This window comes from Eptatretus burgeri, chromosome 10 (genome assembly GCF_056783735.1).
Source record: "Eptatretus burgeri isolate ZD-2024b chromosome 10, Ebu_testis_v1, whole genome shotgun sequence".
Classification (NCBI taxonomy): domain Eukaryota; kingdom Metazoa; phylum Chordata; class Myxini; order Myxiniformes; family Myxinidae; genus Eptatretus; species Eptatretus burgeri.
In genome coordinates, this window is record NC_140970.1 from 45,778,126 (window position 1) to 45,798,684 (window position 20,559).

The window sequence follows — 20,559 nt, forward strand, 5'->3', positions numbered from 1 at the left end:
GTGCCCGTTCTCTTAAAGCTGGTGAATTGTGAGAGTCGTGTGCATTAGACAGGAAACTGACTCGCAGACCACCCGCTAATGCGTGGGTTAAGTGGAGCGCCTTGGAGTGGAGGCCATTTGCGGTTGTTGTGGTTGCCCCATCCAATCCAATAGCTCTCTTCTTGTGAGAGAAGTCCCTGTGGGCTTGGTGTGGCAGAGGAGGGCGAGTCAGCGTCCGAGCTCTTGGACACTGTGAGATCCCACGTTGAGCGAAGCGCTTGACTCTGCGGAGTGCAAGTCCACCTCGGCTTGGAATTTGTAGTAGCACGACCTTTTGTAAAGTCAGGGGAATACTCGGCTTTATCAAAACGAGTGTCTGTCAATTTTCAAATGATAGGTTTGATCAACTAAAATGCTAACCGCCTTCAGAAGCAAAGTTAAGCAAAAGAGCTCTGATGGACTAATAGTCAAATGTCACCTTCACTTTGCCTCCCATGTCAGTTTGCAACACTTTTGAAAACCATTGTGCATAACATGACCTTGGGATCCCACCGTGGTTAACATTACCTATCGATCCCACGGTGGTTAGCATAACCTTTTGATCCCACGGTGGTTTACATAATTTTTCAATTTCACTGTGGTTAGCATAACCTTTCGATACCACGGTGGGTCACATAACCTTTCGATCCCATGGTAGTAAACATAACCTTTCCATTCCAGGTGGTTTGCCTAACCTTTCGATTCCATAATAGTTCACATAATCTTTTGACCCCAAGGTAGTTTACATAACCTTTCAATTCCATGGTAGTTAACTTAACCTTTGATTCCACTGTAGTTAACATAACCTTTTGAACAGTCCTATGGTGGTTCACATAACCTTTCAATCCCATGTTAGTTCACATAATCTTTCGATCTCACCGGTGGTTAACATAACCTTTTGATCCCACGGTGGTTCGCATAACCTTTCAATCCCATGTTAGTTTACATAATCTTTCGATCTCACCAGTGGTTAACATAACCTTTTGATCCCACGGTGGTTCGCATAACCTTTCAATCCCATGTTAGTTTACATAATCTTTCGATCTCACCAGTGGTTAACATAACCTTTTGATCCCACGGTGGTTCGCATAACCTTTCAATCCCATGTTCGTTTACATAATCTTTCGATCCCACCGGTGGTTAACAAAACCCTTTGATCCGATGGTGGTTCACATAACCTTTCAATCCCATGTTAGTTTACATAATCTTTCGATCCTACTGGTGGTTAGCATAACCTTTCAATCCCATGGTGACTAGCGTAACCTTTTGATCCCACGGTGGTTCGCATAACCTTTCGATCCTATGGTAACTAAGATAATCTTTCAATCCTACCGGTGGTTAACATAACCTTTCAATCCCATGGCGGTGAGCATAACCTTACATCCCTCTGTCGTTAACATAGCCTTTCAATCCCACGGCGGTTAGCAGAACCTTAGATCCCTCTGTCGTTAACATAACCATTCAATCCCATGGTGGTTAGCATAATCTTCAATCCCACAGTGGTTAGCATAACCTTAGATCCCACTGTAGTTTACATAACCTTTCGATCGCATGGTGGTTCACATAACCTTTGGATCATAGAGTGGTTCACATAACCTTTCAATCCCATGGTAGTTTACATAATTTTTCGATCCCACCGGTGGTTAACATAACCGTTTGATCCCACGGTGGTTTGCATAACCTATCACATGGTAACTAACATAATCTTTCGATCCCACCGGTGGTTAACATAACCGTTTGATCCTACGGTGGTTCACATAACCTTTCTATCATATGGTAACTAACATAATCTTTCGATCCCACCGGTGGTTAACATAACCTTTCAATCTCACGGTGGTTAGCATAACGTTAGATCCCTCTGTCGTTAAAATATCCTTTCAATCCCACGGTGGTTAGCATAACGTTTTGATCCCATGGTGGTTAGCATAACCTTTCAATCCCATGGTGGTTAGCATAACCTTTTGATCCCATGGTGGTTAGCATAACCTTTTGATCCCATGGTGGTTAGCATAACCTTTCGATCCCATGGTGGTTAGCATAACCTTTTGATCCCACGGTGGTTAGCAGAACTTTTCGATCCCATGGTGATTAACATAATATTTCGATCCCATGGTGGTTAGCATAATCTTTTCATCCCACGGTGGTTAGCATAACCTTTTGATCCCACGGTAGTTAGCAGAACTTTTCGATCCCATGGTGATTAACATAATATTTCGATCCCATGGTGGTTAACATAACCTTTGCTTCCCATGGTTGGTAACACACCTTTGTCAACCTTCACATGTTAAAGCCTAGTATTTACAAAGTTAGACACTTTAAGACAAGACAGCTTCACATGTTCTTGCAGGGAAGTTAAAAAGGTTTAAGCTTCCCCTCAAATTACTTTTTTGTAAAATGCATACACTGGTGGTTAGCACTACCTTTGCCGAGACTGTGGTGCAACCTGTTTAGACTGTAGGACAACCACATAGACTGTGGTATAAACTTCATAATGTCGTGGTACAAATTGCACAATGTGGTACGAACTGCAAAGATTTACCCTTTAAGGATGTTTGCCTCCATTGTGGTCTCTCAAAATGAGCAAACTTCACGAGAGACACTTATACAACGCCGAAAGCACAAAATGTCGAACATAGTAACGTCACATTTCTGAAAGTGTCTATAACACGGTCTTCCCCTTTGTTTGTGAAAGGAGTGCAACTCATATTTACATGTACCCTGTTGACTAATAGATCTAGAGTCTTTCTGTTAATTGGACTCCTTTAACAACCAAGGAAAATCCCTTGAAACATTATTTTTAAACGTTGAAGCCATGTGTTTCACACATTGAATTGGTCATGTTCTCTACGTTTACCCATCCTGTTTTAGACATTATATCACCTGAAACATCCGCTCCCGAAGGGAGCAACCAGGGGTGTGGAATGAGGGGGGGGAGGTGGAGTTGGGTGTGTTAATCTGTCGGTCGTGAGAAGCGTAGAATGCCTCAAGGACGTCAGGCTTCCACCAAAGCTTTTTCAGTCCAGTGTTAAACAACAGTAGTGACTGTTTAAAAATGTTATCATACGTTGGATGGAATTGAGTGAATAATTTGCGGTGATAATAATTTTAACTTCTGGTATGTGTGCCCGATGAAATGCCATAACAAGCTATCTTATGCAGTCGTGGCCAAAAATATTGGCACCCTTGCATTTTTTTCAAATAACACAATTTTCTCCAAAATAAGTTGAAATTGACGAAAGTATTTGGTCTCCACAATTCTTTATTATCTTGCCAAAACGAAGTTTTTGCAAGATATGTTAGTCAGCTTGTATGTTTTTTTGTTTGTTTGTTTGTTTGTCTGTAATCACGTATAAAAAATTCTGCAGAGCACAGTTATCATCGGAAATTTTTGTAACTTCGCATATCAGAGGCCTATAGAGGTCCCTTTCAGTGCACAAAATTTTGAAGGTCAAGGTCAAAGGTCAAGGTCACTTTGGCGCAAATCAGGGAGTCGACGAAACCCTTATTTTTTGAGTAATTTTGATCGGATCGTCTTCAAACTTCATGGGAATATAGTTCATGGTCTGGCGCTCAGCTGATTAATTTTTGGTGGCGATTGTCCTTGACCTTCATATGTTTTTTTGTTTGTTTGTTTGTTTTTTTTTTGGTCTGTAATCACGTATAAATCACTCTGCAGAGCACAGTTGTCATTGGAAATTTTTGTAACTTCGCATATCAGAGGCCTATAGAGGTCCCTTTCAGCGCATAAAATTTTAAAGGTCAAGGTCAAAGGTCAAGGTCACTTTGTCGCAAATCAGGGGAGTCGACGAAACCCTTATTTTTTGAGTAATTTTGATCGGATCATCTTCAAACTTCATGGGAATATAGTTCATGGTCTGGCCTCAGCTGATTAATTTTTGGTGGCGATTGGCCTTGACCTTCATGGTTAGCGCCTGAGCTCAAACATATTTGATCCCAAGGTCAAATTTTCAAGTTTTAGGAACCATATCGTGTAGTACCTCAAATTGAACACCTCGATGAGTGCTTTCTAGATATGTCAAGCTTGAGACATTATGACGTCATTTGGTGACGTTATGAGGCAAAAGCATATTTTTCATGGTTACTCTGTAGAACGATTCTCATCGGAATCTCTCGTAGGCAGATATTCCTCAAGGAGTCGCTCCTGGTTTCACTGTTAATATTACAGAACCTTTGTTTTCAATTCATAACTTAATATATTCTCTTAAATCAGCAAATAAAAATAAATGGCATTGACAAAATGATTGACACCCTCGACTTAATATTTGATAGCACAACCTTTGGACAAAATAACTGCAGTCAAGCACTTCCTTTAGCCATGAATGAGCTTCCTCCACCTCTCCACTGGAAGTTTGTCCCACTCTTCTTGTGCAAACTGCTCCAGTTCTCCCAGATTTGAAGGGTGCCTTCTCCCAACTGCTGTTTTCAGATCTCCCCACAGGTGTTCAATGGGATCTCGATCTGGACTCATTACTGGCCACTTCAGAACAGTCCAGTGTTTTGGTTTGAACCATTCCTGAGTGCTTTTTGAAGGGTGTTTGGGGTCATTTTCCTGCTGCAAGACTGATGACCTTCGACGGAGACCCAGATTTCTGACACTGGGTTGAACATTGTGCTCCAAAATGCCTTGGTAATCTCCTGATTTCATGAAGCCATGCACACATTCAAGGCACCCAGTGCCAGAGGCAGCACAGCAACCCCAAAACATCACTGAACCTCCTCCATGTTTGACTGGAGGGAAGGTGTTTTTTTCCTTGAAGGCTTCATTTTGTTTTCCTGCAAACATAGAGATGATGTGCTTTACCAAAAAGCTCTTATTTGGTCTCATCTGTCCATAGGACATTCTCCCAGAAGGATTTCGGCTTGTTCAGGTGCATTTGACAAACTCCAGTCGGGCTTTCTTTTTCTTTTTCTCTCTCTTTTTCTCTCTCTCTCTCTCTCTCTCTCTCTCTCTCTCTCTCTCTCTCTCTCTCTCTCTTTCTCTCTCTCTCTCTCTCTCTCCCTCTCTCTCTCTCTCTCTCTCTCTCTCTCTCTCTCTCTCTCTCTCTCTCTCTCTCTCTCTCTCTCTCTCTCTCTCTCTCTCTCTCATCTCTTAGCAGTGGGATCCTCCTGGGTGTCCGACCATAGAACCCCCTTTCATTGAGTTGGCGATTTCATTGAGATAGTGTGAGTTGAAACTGTCGTACCTTGTGTCTGAAGGTCGGCTTGATTCTGTTCGACAGTTGATCGAGGTGTTGTCTCCACCATTCAAACAATCCTTCACTGCAATCTTCGATCAAGTTTTCCCTTGCGGCCACGTCCAGAGAGGTTGGTTACAGTGACATGGACCTTAAACTTCCTGATAACATTACGTACAGTGGACACAGGCACACGAAGGTCTATGGAGATGGACTTGAAGCCTTGAGATTGTCCATGCTTGGCTACAATGTTGTGTCTGACCTCCTCATACAATTATCTGGTTTTCTTTCTTGTCTCCATGCTCATTGAAGTAAACACCTTGACACAAAACAGCAGAATGACCCCTTTTCTCTGTTCAAACTGGTTGAATAAGTGATTTTTATGTTGCAGGCATCTGCAACTCACCACCAGTGAGTTCAATTCCAAAGCAAAGGAAAATCACCTGCTTGAAATCTAATTATTTCTCACAGCTTCTAAAAGGTGCCAATAATATTATCCGGGACATTTTAGGACTTCTGTTAGGAATAAGCGAAGATTTCGTAATTTTTTTGAGCCTTTTTTGTTTTGTTCCACTGCAAACCAAAGAAATATATTTGTGGAAACCAAAAGATTTTTTGATTTCAACAATTTTCTGGAAGAAATGGTGTATTATTTTTTTAAAGTGGAAGGGTGTCAATACTTTTGGCCACAACTGTACATCTTGCCACGGATTTTGCCCAAGGTGGAAAACCGTCTTGGGGAAGGGGGACAAATGAAGGTGCTGCAACCTCCTTCATGTGGCCCTTAATCCCCATAGCCAGTTTGGTTAAGATTGGGTAACTAATGACCGAATGTATCGTGGTCAGACATGGACAGACAGACACCAAATTGCTCATTAGTCCCCTAAAGGTTTCACGGGAGGGAACTATAGTTTTGGCTGTCCGTCCGTCCCACCTGTGTTTTTTCTGACTTTTTTCCATACCACTTAGCATATCCAACTGAAACTTGGTTCATGGCTTTATTATGATAAGTTACAGAACAAGTTTGAGTTTCGGCGTTTCATAAATTTTTCAGTTATGCCCTTTTAAGACTTCGAAAATATCACATATTATACATGGGTCAGTGTTCAGCTGCCCTAACTCCACCCCACTGCTTTACAGCATTGGCTGGACAGCTGGCCTGAATCCACCCCAATAAAGTCACGTGCTGCCATTCCATGAAACAGCACATATCAGCAGGCCTCGGGCCTAAGGCCTGGGTGTTAGTCCATGGCCCAATGCAATTGGAATGATCCTAGGTAGATAACCAAGATGTATTATATGTATATGCACAAGTCATATGCATGTTTTTGCTTCAGAAGTGTACATCATGTTATTTTTAATACTAGTACGTGCCTGTACGTACGTAGATGTACTTGCGTGGCCGCACGTGCAAAAAAAAACAACTTTTAAACCGTGTGCCAGAAACAACAACCACACAGGCCGTTCCTTCGCTCTTGTTGGCCCGTACGTGCAAAAAAAAAAAAACACATTTGTGACGTCAATCGTGATGTTATAGCACCATGTCCTGTCATTGGTTGGTAAATAAATGGCCATAACTTGGGAAGCACTTGTCCGATTAATATCAAACCTTGAAAAGGAACATCCTCAGGGCTCCAGAAATATACCTGGCAAGTTTCAATTAGATCGGACCAGTGGTTGTCGAGAAACAGCGGTCACACACACACACACACACACACACACACACACACACACACACACACACACACACACACACACACACACACACACACACACATTGCTGGAATTATAGAAAGACGAGTGCATGCCCGTATGTGCATGGCCGTACATTTCCAAAAAAAAAACTTTCAAACCGCGTGCCAGAAACAACAACCACACAGACCGTTCCTTCGCTCTCGCGTGTCCGTACGTGCAAAAAAAAAACAAAAAAACTTTTAAACAAATACACAGGCCGTTCCTTCGCTCTCGTAAACAACGACTGGATCGGGGCATTGCGTTTATCTATAAATGCGGATAAGAAATCGAGAAATTATTAGAATACACTAAGTCATCATGATCCGGAAGTGGTGCGTGCCCGTACGGAATGTTCACATCATTCCACGAATTATCGCTTTCATTGAAGTAACAACTGCTGTGATACTTCCACACAGAGTTAATTAAAATCCAAATTAAAATCAAGTTTACCTCCCTGTCTTTGCTTGCCATGACATTCGCTGCCATTGACCATTGCCACTCCTACAACACGGTAACTGAGGCACCAATCCCCATCGTAACCGGCAGGCACGTGACGTCATCGTCGACTGGCCGCGCACCGGCCTTCGCAGCAGCGTGTCTTTTCATTGGTTGGTAAATAAATGGCCATAACTTGGGAAACACTTGTCCGATTAATATCAAACCTTGAAAAGGCACATACTCAGGGCCCTAGCAATATAGCTGGGAAGATTCAATTAGATCGGAGCAGGGGTTGTCGAGAAACGGCGGTCACAGACACAGACACAGACACAGACACAGACACAGACACAGACACAGACACAGACACAGACATTGCTGGAATTATAGATAGATGAAATAAGCAAAGCCTGGAAACGAACGAAACATGGTGGGTTAGAGTTTCTTCTTCTTCATTTTGGTTCCGATATTGGTTCGAGCATGCGTTGAAGCAAACTAATTTTTTTCTGCACTTTGTTACCATGGTTGTCTTTATTGGTTTCGAGTCTACAAAATATATCGGGAAATGAAAATTACTTTTCCTTTTATTTTGCCGAATAGACCCAAACACAGAGCATTAGAGTTTCTTCTTCTTCATCATTTTGGGTCCAGTATTGGCTCAGGCATGCGTTAAATGCAAACAAGTTTTAATCTTCTGAACATTCATTGGGACTGGTAAGGGACAGATATTGCAAAGATATTCTTGCTCTTGTCTTTTTTATTCCTGTTTTGCCATTCGTATTTTTCATCAATTTTTCTGTCCTAAACTCGCTCAGGATGACAGAGCACGAACCACTCACTCAGGATGACGGAGCACAAACCACTCTCTCAGGATGATGGAGCACGAACCACACACTCAGGATGATGGAGCACGAACTACCCGCTCAGGATGGTGGAGCACGAACCACACACTCAGGATGATGGAGCACGAACTACCCGCTCAGGATGGTGGAGCACGAACTACCCGCTCAGGATGGTGAAACACAAACCACCCACTCAGGATGATGAAGCACGAACCACTCGCTAAGGATGACGGAGCATGAACCACTCACGCAGGATGATAGCAGAGCACGAACCACTCACTCAGGATGATGGAGCAGGAACCACTCGCACAGGATGATGGCAGAGCATGAACCACTCACTCAGGATGACTGAGCACAAATCACTCACGCAGGATGATGGCGGAGCACGAACCACTGGCTCAGAATGGCAGAGCACGAATCACTCGCTCAGGATGATGAGGAGCATGAACCACCACCTCAGGATGATGGAGCACGAGCCACCTGCTCAGGATGATTGAGCACAAACCACTCTCTCAGGATGATGGAGCACGAACCACACACTCAGGATGGTGGAGCACGAACTACCCACTCAGGATGGTGGAACACAAACCACCCACTCAGGATGATGGAGCACAAACCACTCGCTAAGGATGATGGAGCATGAACCACTCACGCAGGATGATAGCATAGCACGAACCACTCACTCAGGATGATGGAGCAGGAACCACTCGCGCAGGATGATGGCAGAGCATGAACCACTCACTCAGGATGACTGAGCACAAATCACTCACGCAGGATGATGGCGGAGCACGAACCACTGGCTCAGAATGGCAGAGCACGAATCACTCGCTCAGGATGATGAGGAGCATAAACCACCACCTCAGGATGGTGGAGCACGAGCCAGCTGCTCAGGATGATGGAGCACGAACCACTCGCTCAGGAAGACGGAGCATGAACCACCCGCTCAGGATGGCGGAGCACGAACCACTCACTCAGGAAGACGTCAGAATGAACCACTCACTCAGGATGACGGGACACGGACCACTCGCCAGGCAAACGGAGCACGAACCTTCGTGCAGGATGATGGGAGAGCACAGACCACCGGCTCAGGATGACGGAGCACGAACCACGCACTCAAGATGATGGTGCATGAACCACTCGTTCAGGATGACGGAGCACAAACCACTCATTTAGGATGACGGAGCATGAACCACTCGCTCAGGATGACGGAGCATGAACCACTCACACAGGATGATGGCAGAGCACGAACCACTCACGCAGGATGATGGCAGAGCACAAACCACTCACTGAGGATGATGGAGCACGAACCATGTGCTCAAGATAATGGTGCATGAACCACCCATTCAGGATGACGGAGGACGAACCACTCGCTCAGGATGATGGAGCACGAACCACTCATGCAGGATGATGGCAGAGCAGGAACCACTCACGCAGGATGATGGCAGAGCATGAACCACTCACTCAGGAAGGTGGAGCGCAAGGCACCCGCTCATGATGACGGAGCACGAACCACTCACGCAGGATAGTGGCAGAGCATGAACCACTCACGCAGGATGATGGCAGAGCACGAACCACTCACTCAGGAAGGTGGAGCGCAAGGCACCCACTCATGATGACGGAGCATCAACCACGCACGCAGGATGATGGCGGAACATGAACCACCTGCTCAGGATGACGGAGCACAAACCACTCGCTCGGGATGACCGAGCACGAACCACTCGCGCAGGATGATGGAGGAGCATGAACCACCGGCTCAGGATGGTGGAGCACGAACTACCCATTTAGGATGGCGGAGCACAAACCACTCGCACAGGATGACGGAGCAAGAAACCACTTGCTCTGAATGATGGATTACGAACCACCCGCTCAGGATGATGGAGCAGGAACCACTCGCTCAGGATGGTGGAACACGAACCACCCGCTCAGGATGACAGAGCAGGAACCACTCACTCAGGATGACAGAGCAGGAACCACTCGCTCAGGATGGTGGAGCACGAACCACCCGCTCAGGATGACGGAGCACGAACCACCCGCTCAAGATGGTGGAGCACGAACCACTTGCTCTGAATGATGTGGCATGGGAAAAGCGTCTGCAGTGAGTGAATGATTCACTCAGAATGACGTCGCATGGTACCGCTGTTGACTATAGGGAACTCGGCAAGTGACTATAGGGAACTAACAGCACTCAAGCAAGCACTCAAATGTATTGGTTGATAAGGAACTGCTGGCCAGGCTGTGGCTGCATACCATATATGATCCCTTTAAATTTAAAGCCGGTCTTCACCCCGCACAGAGCAGTTAAAGACATAAAATGAATTTGTTCAAATAATGACTATCTCCAAAAGAGTTGCTGTTTAATGTAGAACAACCCTGGAGACATCGCAAAGTTTATTCGCCCATGAAATACACATTGCAGATAATCCACCATGTTGCCTGCTCGCCTGTGCATGTGTCACGTTGTACGTCATTCGCGGTCTACGCAAACGTTATAACTTCATTTTGAAATGTCCGTTTTTCACCAGATTTTCTTGGATTCCCTGTAGAGCACCTCACAAAACCTCCAAAAATATAGACACAGATCTGGAAGAAACTATGGATAAGCAGTCCCTCTGGGGGACAGGGCTCAAGGTAAAGCAGTGAATGCATTACATCATATAGCCCAATGAAGTTGGTAAATTTTGGCATGTTCTTAAATCTTTTGTTCACTCAATATAATTCTCCAAACAGGAGAAAACGCTAAGCTTAATGCTTTGGAAATTTCACATTTTCTTGTGTATTTATGGAGAAGGAGGGACAATGGCCTTGCTTGCTTGAAGTAAATAGGTATATCGGCTGAGTCATAAGACTCGTTATTTCTTTAAATTATCAGATTTCACTCCAGATTTCGACACTTATTTTGTCTGGACAATATCCGATCCTCAAAACCGAAATAATATTTTGGTGATATACTTGAATGAATCCATGAGAGTAGATCGTGGAAAATCATATCATATAATGCATCGAATCGCTCCAAGCTCATAATGTGAAAACTATAGCACTTACAAAAGCGATGTATATCGCGATTCGTAGCTCTGATGAACAAGCATTCAACAATATGAGTGAGGAAAGTGAGAAAAAAAAACTTTATCGCAAAGAAATCATTGTGGCCTGTTCCAAGTCAAGTCATGGTTGAGCAGGCCAAAAAACATGGCAGCTTCAGCCACCAGCGAAGTTACCTCGGATACGCCTTCAGACCCCATAGAGAGCGGTGACCAAGGATGCACCTGATAAAGGATATAATTAAATAAGGCCATTAATTATCCTCAAAAATGGTGTTTTAATGAACCCAAACACCCAATATTCAGTCATGCACTTCCTTGGAGTTTTTGTAGCATGCATGCAAAGTTTCAGGGTTTTGGAGTTATGGAGAAGAGACAGACACACACAAACACACACACACACACACACACACACACACACACACACACACACACACACACACACACACACTTATTTGTTTTGATTCTTCATAACTCTATTTCATGAAAACAAACAGCACAAAAACAAGGACACAGTTTGGACAAATTTTAAAACTGAAACTCCGAACCCTATTTTCCTCATTACCTCCAAAGTTTGCGGATTTGTGGTTAACAGGGATTTTCAAGAACTTAATCCCTGTGAACGGCAAGGCTCTCCTGTATGTACGTTAAGACTGTGTGCGGAGTATCATGTTCGATGAACTCCAGTTTTCTTAGTGATTCTTCACCAATGAGAGATGGGGCCAAAAGTGATACGTAGCCTTCAGAAAGTATTCACACCGCTTGACTTTTTCACATTTTGTTGTGTTACAGTCTGAATCTAAAATGGATTAAATTGAGATTTTTTTTTTGTTGTCACTAATCGACAAAATACCCCATGTCAGTGAATTTTTGTTAGAATTTTTTTCACAAATTAATTAAAAATGAAGAGCTGAAATGTCTTGAGTCAACAAATATTCAACCTCTTTGCGATGACACTCCAAATTGAGCTCAGGTGTATCCAATTTCCTTTAATCGTCCTTGAGATGTCTCCACATCTTGATTGGAGTCCACCTGTGGTCAATTCAATTGATTGGACATGTTTTCGAAAGAAACACACCTTTCTATTTAAGGTCCCACAGTTGACAGTGCACATCAGAGCAAAAACTCTACCGTGAAGTTCAAGGAACTGTCCGGATAACTCCGAGATAGAATTGTGAGGAGGCATAGATCTGGGGAAGGGTATAAAACAATTTTGAGAGTATTGAAAGTTCCCAAGAGCACAGTGAGCTCCAGCTTTAGGAAATGGAAAGAATATGGAACTACCCAGACTCTTCCTAGAGCTGGCCTTCCTACCAAACTAAGCAACCAGGGCAAGCAGGTCCTTGGTGAGGGAGATGATCAAGAACCAAATGACCACTCTGACAGAACTCCAGAGTTCCTTGGCTGAGATGGGAGAACCTGCTGGAAGGACAGCATTCTCTGCAGCACTTAACAAATCTAGGTTTTATGGGAGAGTTACCAAATGGAAGCCACTGCTGAGAAAAAGGCACATGACAGCACGCCTGGAGTTTGCAATAAGGCACATGAAAGACTGAGAGCATGAGGCAAAATATTATGTGGTCTGATGAAAAGAAAACTGAACTCTTTGGCCTGAATGCAAAGTGCTATGTCTGGCAGAAGAAGAGCACTGCTCATCACCCATCTAACGCCATCTCTCCCATGAAGCAAGGTGGTGGCAGAATCAGGCTATGCAGAGGCTTTTCAGTGGCAGGGACTTGGAGACTTGTAAAGAAACAGGAAAGAATTCATGGAGCCCAATACAGGTAAATCCTTGAGGAGAACCTGATTCAGAGTGAAAATGACCTTCGACTACGGCGAAGATTTATGTTCAAACAGGACAATGCCCCCAAGCATACAGCCAAAGCAACACTGGAATGGCTTCAGAAAAAGAACGGGAAAGTTCTTGAGTGGCCCAGCCAAAGGTCAGACTTGAATCCCATTGAGAACCTGTGGAAAGACTTCAAGATTGTTGTTCACCGACAATCCCATCCAACTTGATGGAGCTCGAGAAAATCTGCAAGGATGAATGGGAGAAAATCCCCAAATCCAGATGTGCAAGAAGACTCGAAGCTGTAATCGCTCCCAAAGGCGCTGCTACAATATAATGACTCAGGGAGCTGAATACTTATGTGAATTAGATATTTCTGTATTTTATTCTCGATTAATCTGTAAAAGAGATTCTAAAAACATGTTTTCACTTACATTCTGGTGTACTTTGTGTCGATCGGTAACAAAAATTTTTTAACTTGATACATTTTAAATTCAGGCTGCAACACAACAAAATGTGACAAAACTCAAGGGGTGTGTATACTGTTACGGTTGTGGGGGTAGATGGAGGAATTTAATCGGGAATTTAGCAATGAATAGAGTAATTTGGGCCGTGGACATGTAGGAGGCAACTCGATGTGATTATGGAGGGAAACTGTGAGCTTAAGTGTTATGTATCACCACACAGGGGGTGGTGCGGTGTTAATTAGCTCGGGAGTAAAATAAGTTTCCCCAGTTTGTAGTTGTCCCTCTGTGATTTGTCCCTTTGTTTTCATATTTCAAGATCGGCAATAAAGGTGGGGAACATGTCCCGAAAACAACTACAAGCGGGCAGAAAGCCCCCCCTTTATCGGGTGACAATAAGCAAGGCCACGCCCCGGAGGCGGGGGATTGTTAGGCGTGACGTAGAAGAGGAAGGGTTGGTTCCAGATTTTGAGAGGCAAGAGAGAGAGAGAGAGAGAGAGAGAGAGAGAGAGAGAGAGAGAGAGAGAGAGAGAGAGAGAGAGAGAGAGCGCACGCGTACGTGAGAGGAGAGTTCGGAGGAGGAAATGGTGGTTTCGGCGATGTGAGTCAGAAGCGGGAGTTCAGGGTGAGCGCACGCACAAGGAGGACAACACGATCCTGTCGCCACTGTGCCCCCTTCCCACACACACATTAATCTCCGAGTCTCAGCTGTAGGCCTTCAAGGAAGAAGTTTGATCATCCGTCCAGGTAGGGCTTCAACCCCTTCGACGCGACAATTGGTCTCAGGTGGTGGGATTCGAACCCTGATCAACGAAATGAACCCCCCCCCCGATCCCCTCGGAGTGCAACAGTCGAACTCCAACAACTGGGGTCAGGAGTGTGGGATTTATGAATCCATCGGGACCACGCATTTGGTTCCCGGAGCGAGCTAAGCTTTAAAAAAAAGAAAAAGAATTGGGAATCTAAGTTATTAAATGATCACCTCTCTACTATTGAGATTGGATTGGAAACTCGTATCACAGGGCAAGAGCTGGTGTTAGTTAATAAAGGCTTGTGGGGAAAGGATGGATGACATGTTATAGGAGCAGCTGAACGCTTGGAACAATCCCATCAAGGGAGAGGAGATAGAACCAAAAGTTTCTGTTAGTTTCAATGATGATGTTGATTGTTCTGTCAAGACCATGCTTAGACTGACTGACTCGGTCGAAGTTGGGTTGGTCTTGCTGCACTTTGACACTGGGAATGTTGCTGAACAGGGTCGAGCAGATTTGGCAGAGCCAATGTTTGAACCACTTGCAGGACATGAAGAGGAGAGTTGTAGAAATGGTAGCTTCCTGTTGGTTGAGTGACAGGCTCATCTTGAATTATACCAGAGTGAGTAAAGTGCAGGCTTGGAAGGGAAACATGTCCGCATTTGCACCTTGGGCACCCACCAAGAACAAGGTGCCAACACCGTCTGGAATGTAGCAGGCACTTTCTCCTTTTACAGCAACTCTGTTCTCAGCTGAAAGTTCTGCATATTGCTCCACAAGCTTTTGCGCGGTGGGCACCACAATGTTCCGCATGATTCCTCACTTCCAGTTGCTCAGCTGGGGGAGTTTGGTAATGTTTGGAACCACCGTCATGACCGTTGTGGTTGGCTTGTGGCCATCTACATCATGTTGAATGTGAAGAAAGTTGACTGCCACATTGGATGGTAAGTTTTTCCATCTGGCTTGGCAGTGACGGATGGGGAGCTTGGATGTCGAAGCTCATATGAGAGCTAATGCGCAGAATTTACAATAAGGTGAACAGGAAGGAAAAAAACTGGGGAAGAGACACGAGGAGATCTGTGGAACGGAGAGGGATGGGGTGGGGTACACAGGGTAAACAAGATAGACACTATAGGGACTTTCAGGTCCTTACACGACAAGGACTTTCAGGAAGGAAAGCAGGGAATTTAAAGGAGGTGGGTTTGGGGTGGATTGGCAGGGGTAGAAAAGATCGTGGTTTTGAATGAGGGAAGATAAGAGATGGTGATGAACAGCTGTTTTGAATACCTGGAGGGAAGAGTGGGATTGAAGAGAGTGTGGGAGTTTGTTCTAAAGGTGGGAAAAAAAGAGGAAAGAAAGAATGAAGGTGAGCAGTGATTAATGATTTTGGTAGTTTTACCAGAAGGGGGTTGCTGGTGGACCTTGAGCTCCCTGCGGAAATATTGGAGGGTGGGGACATATTGTCGACAAAGCATGGGGAAGGGGTGCGAGGCCGGAAAGGAGATGGTGGAAGACAGAAAGACCACCGACCTGCCTGCCATGGGAGAGTGAGTGACCCAAAGACTCAGCCTCATTGCGGGAGATACCAATTATCCCAAATGCCTTGGTTTCCACAGCATGAAGCCAAAAAAGGTGAGAGGTGGGAGCACCAGCCCAGATGAGAGAGCAGAACTCCATCAGGCTACGGACAAAAGCTTTATATGTCGTCAGGTATTCAGGGGGGCCGAGGAAGGACTTCGCATGATGGAGGATGCACAGTCACCGACTGGCTTTGCAGGCCAACTTGGAAATGTGGCTTTCCTAGGAAATATCATGGCAGATGGTGAAACTCAGAAGCTTGAAAGAAAGGACTTCTTCCAGAGGATTGTTGAGAAAGTAGATGGGGGAGGAGGAGGGTTCCAGATGGTCCTTTCGGAGAGACATCATGAGAGTGTGAGATTTGTCAGGATTGAAAGACATGTTCCACATGTTGGACCAGCTTGTGATTTTATCCAGATCTGCAGAGAGCGAAGAAGCTGCTGGTTGCCGATCTGAGGGATGACCAATGGTATGGCAGAGGGTGGTGTCATCAGCAAAGGGAGAAAGGGGGATTTTTCAGCGAGTCAGAGAGATTATTGATGAAAACCAGAAAAGAACAGGGCCCAGAATGCTGCTTTGAGGAACTCCAGCCTGGACAGGAAGAGGGGATGAAAGAACTCCAGTTAGAGCCACATGTTGGCTGTGACAGGAGAGGAAGTCTGCGAGCCATGAGTGGAGATGTCCTTGGATACCATATGAAGAGCGTTTGTTGAGCAGGGCAAGGTGCCAGACCGTATTGAAAGCACGCGATATGTCTTGGAAGATGGCTCTGATTTCATGTCTGGCATTGAGGATCTCCATCCTTTGTTGCGAGAGTAGAAGCAGCATTTCCAGGGTAGAATGGCCTGGTCTGAATCTAAATTGATGATAAGAAATCAAGCCATTGGAAAAGAAGAAGGATTTAATGTATGAAGCGATGATGAATTCCATAACCTTGCAGATGATGTGGAGAAAGCTGATTGGTCTGTAGTTTCAGGGATCTGTTTTTATACCTTTTTATGCAGAGTGGTAATGTTTACCAATTTCCAAGCAGATAGCAGATGACCTTGAGCAATTGAGAAGGTGAATCGAACAGAGAGAAGGTAAGCAAGAGCAGCGGAGCAGGTTTTTAGGACACGTGGGTGGATGCTATCTGGAGATGATGTGCTTCACCAAAAAGCTCTAATTTAGTCTCATCTGTCCACAGAACATTCCACCAGAAGGATTTTGGCTTATTCGGGTGTATTTTGGAAAAACTCCAGTCGGGCTGTCTTTTGTCTCTTTCTCAACCGGGGGGTCCTCCTGGGTCTCCTCTCATAGAACCCCCTTTCATCGAGTTGGCGACAGATGGTGTGAGTTGAAACTGTCATACCTTGTGTCTGAATGTCAGCTTGAATCTGTTTGGCAGTTGATCGAGGTGCTTTCTCCACCATTCGAACAATCCTTCGCTGCAATCTTCCATCAAGTTTTCTCTTTCGGCCACGTCCAGGGAGGTTGGCTACAGTGCTATGGGCCTTAAACTTCCTGATAACATTGCGTATGGTGGACACAGGAACATCAACGCCTCTGAAGATGGACTTGTAGCCTTAAGATTGTCCATGATTGGCTACAATATTGTGTCTGACCTCCTCAAACAATGCTCCGGTTTTCTTTCTTTTCTCCATGCTCATTATGGTACACACAGTGACACAAAACAGCAGAATGACTCCTTTTCTTAATTCAAACTGGTTGAATAAGTGAATTTTATATTGCAGGCACCTGCAACTCACCACAGGTGAGTTCAATTCCAAAATAAAGGAGAATCACCTGCTTGAAATCTAATTATTTCTCACAACTTTGAAAAGGTGCCAATAATAATGTCTGGGCTATTTTGGGATTTCCGTGTGGAATAAGCAAAGACTTAGTAATTTTTTTTCAGATTTTTTTGTTTTGTTCCACTGCAAACGAAAAAAAGATATAAATGTGATGCTAAAAGATTTTTTAAGTTCAGCAATTTTCAGGAAGAAATGCTGCATAACCCCAAAAAAGTCCAAGGGTGCCAATATTTTTGGCCACGACAGTATGCAATGCACTCTACCAAGTGCTGTTCTCGTTCCCAATGTAGCCCCCCACCCCTCCACCCCTTCCACACACCCTCACGTATACATATAATAAAAATAGATAGCCCCAAATGGTACTTTGAATCCCCACCAGACATCTCCCAAAATGTTGGTGACATCCGATTCAATAATAATCTCTCAAACGCTGCACATGTTCCATTTCCTCTCCACAATTGTATTTCTTTAACCACCACACCTGTCTGTGGTTTGCTCTGGGAAACCGAGAAACAGGTGTGCTTTGCACCAAGAGCAAGCACTGGGATCCACTTGGGTGTTTTGAGCAGCTCGTGATGCAAACAGAGCAAAAGGCACACGAAGCACGAGCTCGAGGGATCCACTCGGCCCAACATTCGTTGGGAAGGGGATATGGATCCCCGGCCATCAATAATGCAGGCAGAGAGTATGGAGGGTGTGCAGGGCGTTCGTGGGGTTGGGGGGCGTAGATTGTGGGAGGGATGTCGGCGTTGAATATGATTGCAGGAGACGGGTGCGATTTAATCTTTCGTGTTCATCACTGATGGACAGTGTACTTGCCCATAATCGAGAAACTGCATGCATGTGTACATGTAAGAGCCGCATGGATTATCCCAGGCCCTCCAGCTCCGGGTTCCCAACCATGCAGAGATGCTTTCGATCCATAGGCGAGACGTTTAATCCTGACATGGTGAAGAGGAGGGAGTGGGGGGGGAGAGCAGAGCCGGGTCGGGGATCGGGTACACCACTCCCCATCCAGATTATGGTTCTGTGCGCATCATCACAAATCGGAGGCATATGTGCATGCCGTCATGCCATGCCTTTCATGGTCACCTCCCGACAATCTGTTGTTTGCGCTCTGTCACTTCGATCAATCACTTTAGCGGAGATTCTTCTTTGTTTAGTGCTATTTCTCAGGACATACTCACCAGCCTTTTGTACGTCTAAGTGCTCTGGGAAATGGACCTTGTCATGCTTGAAAAGGGAGGACAGTCGTGCTTGTTGTACAGCACCATTCAGACAAGACTGTGATGGTGTAACAAGACCAGCTTGAAACCCAGTTAAACTGTCATGGTCAACTCCTCAAAATCAACTTCCAGGAAAATTATTTCACAAATTTGAGAACTCGATAAAGTAATCGACTAATCAGTGAACTTTGTAATGTAATTAATGAACATTCTAATTTAGATATAACTGAATTAATAATACATATATATATATATATATATATATATATATATATATATATATATATATATATATATATATATATATTAAACTGTTAGCAAGTGAACATTACAGTTGATAACGAAGTATACTGTAATGTATTGTAATTAAATCATTATTTTACTGGGAAGAGTATCTGTTCCCAGTGATGGGAAAAGCAAGCAGAAAGTACCCGTCCCCAATGATGGGAAAAGTTGGAGTTAATGTCTCAATTTAAATTATTTCATGGACTTAAAAAAGGTTCTTTGTTTTGCCCTCATGGTTTCGCGCAGAGCATTAGCTCTGGGCTACTTATACTGCCCGCCACAAAAAATGGTGGTGAAACATCAGGTGGTGCAGGTTCAATTTGACTGAAAAGAGTGCAAAGTATCCTGCTTGCGAAATAAAATTTGGCATCACCGTTATTCACGCCTGTTCTCTCATCATTTCAAAAGTCAACGTTGAGCTTTTCAAATGCAGTGTGGGAAGCAGCTGCTGTAAACTGGAGACAGAGGAATGCACAGACACCACGGTTCACAATATATAATATATGACTTCCCTTCCAAGGAACCTCAACACAGAAAGAGACCATTCAGCCCATCAAGCCTGCACAATGGTTGCCAACAACCGTCCTTTTGTGGAGTCAAGGATTGTGGAAGAGCTAGAACACTGAACGGATCAGGATGCAACAGGACAAAAATAACAGCAAAAAGGGGGGGGACAGCAACAGTGGAGTTGAAGGACAAATTAGGAGAGTTTGACAAACAATGGGTGTGGGGAGGAATAGGGTGTACAAGATGGATACAGAAATAAATCTCTCCACCCTCCCCCCCTCCATCCCCCTACCTTCTTCCCCTTTCTCCCCCTCCCCTCTCCCCTCTCGATCCCCCTCCCCCTCTCTTCCATCACCTCACCCTCCCCTCCCTTCTCTCTCCCTACCCTATCTCTATATGCCCATGCTCTATCTACAATAAATGGATGAGGTGTGTGTGTGTGTGTGTGTGTGTCATGTTTTTGTGGAGTTTGCAACACCAAAATGATCACCATGATCTCCTGAGTTGATTCGGTGAATCAACTATAAAGAATTCGGAAGAATTCCCATGGTTTAAATGCACGCCATGTTAAGGTATAGAAAGCAGCTATATCGGTGCTTCCACGGCATGGTATTGTAATTACAAAATAAATAACAAAAATAATGATAACATTGTAATAAAGCACAGATTAATTAATACAAATAATACTAACAAGAAGTAAAGGAACATTCAAAGTTCACCGCCCCCATGCCAAATAAATAAATAAACACATCCTCCAGCGCATGACATTGCTGGGGCGCCTTCGCTGCATGGTGATGCCGCTGCGCAGAACACATAGACACGGAATTGGGAGGAAGCAGTCCACAATAATTGATTGATTAACTGCATAATTAACATAAATAAATAATGATCGTAAAATAATTT

General features: G+C 44.4%; 1 protein-coding gene across 2 annotated transcripts in view; it reads right to left on the bottom strand.

Annotated features, from left to right (window-relative positions):
• LOC147018462 (chemokine-like protein TAFA-2) overlaps positions 1–20,559 on the bottom strand; it is a 224,841-nt gene that overhangs the window by 115,780 nt on the left and 88,502 nt on the right. The gene's annotated exons all lie outside the window — the stretch shown is intronic.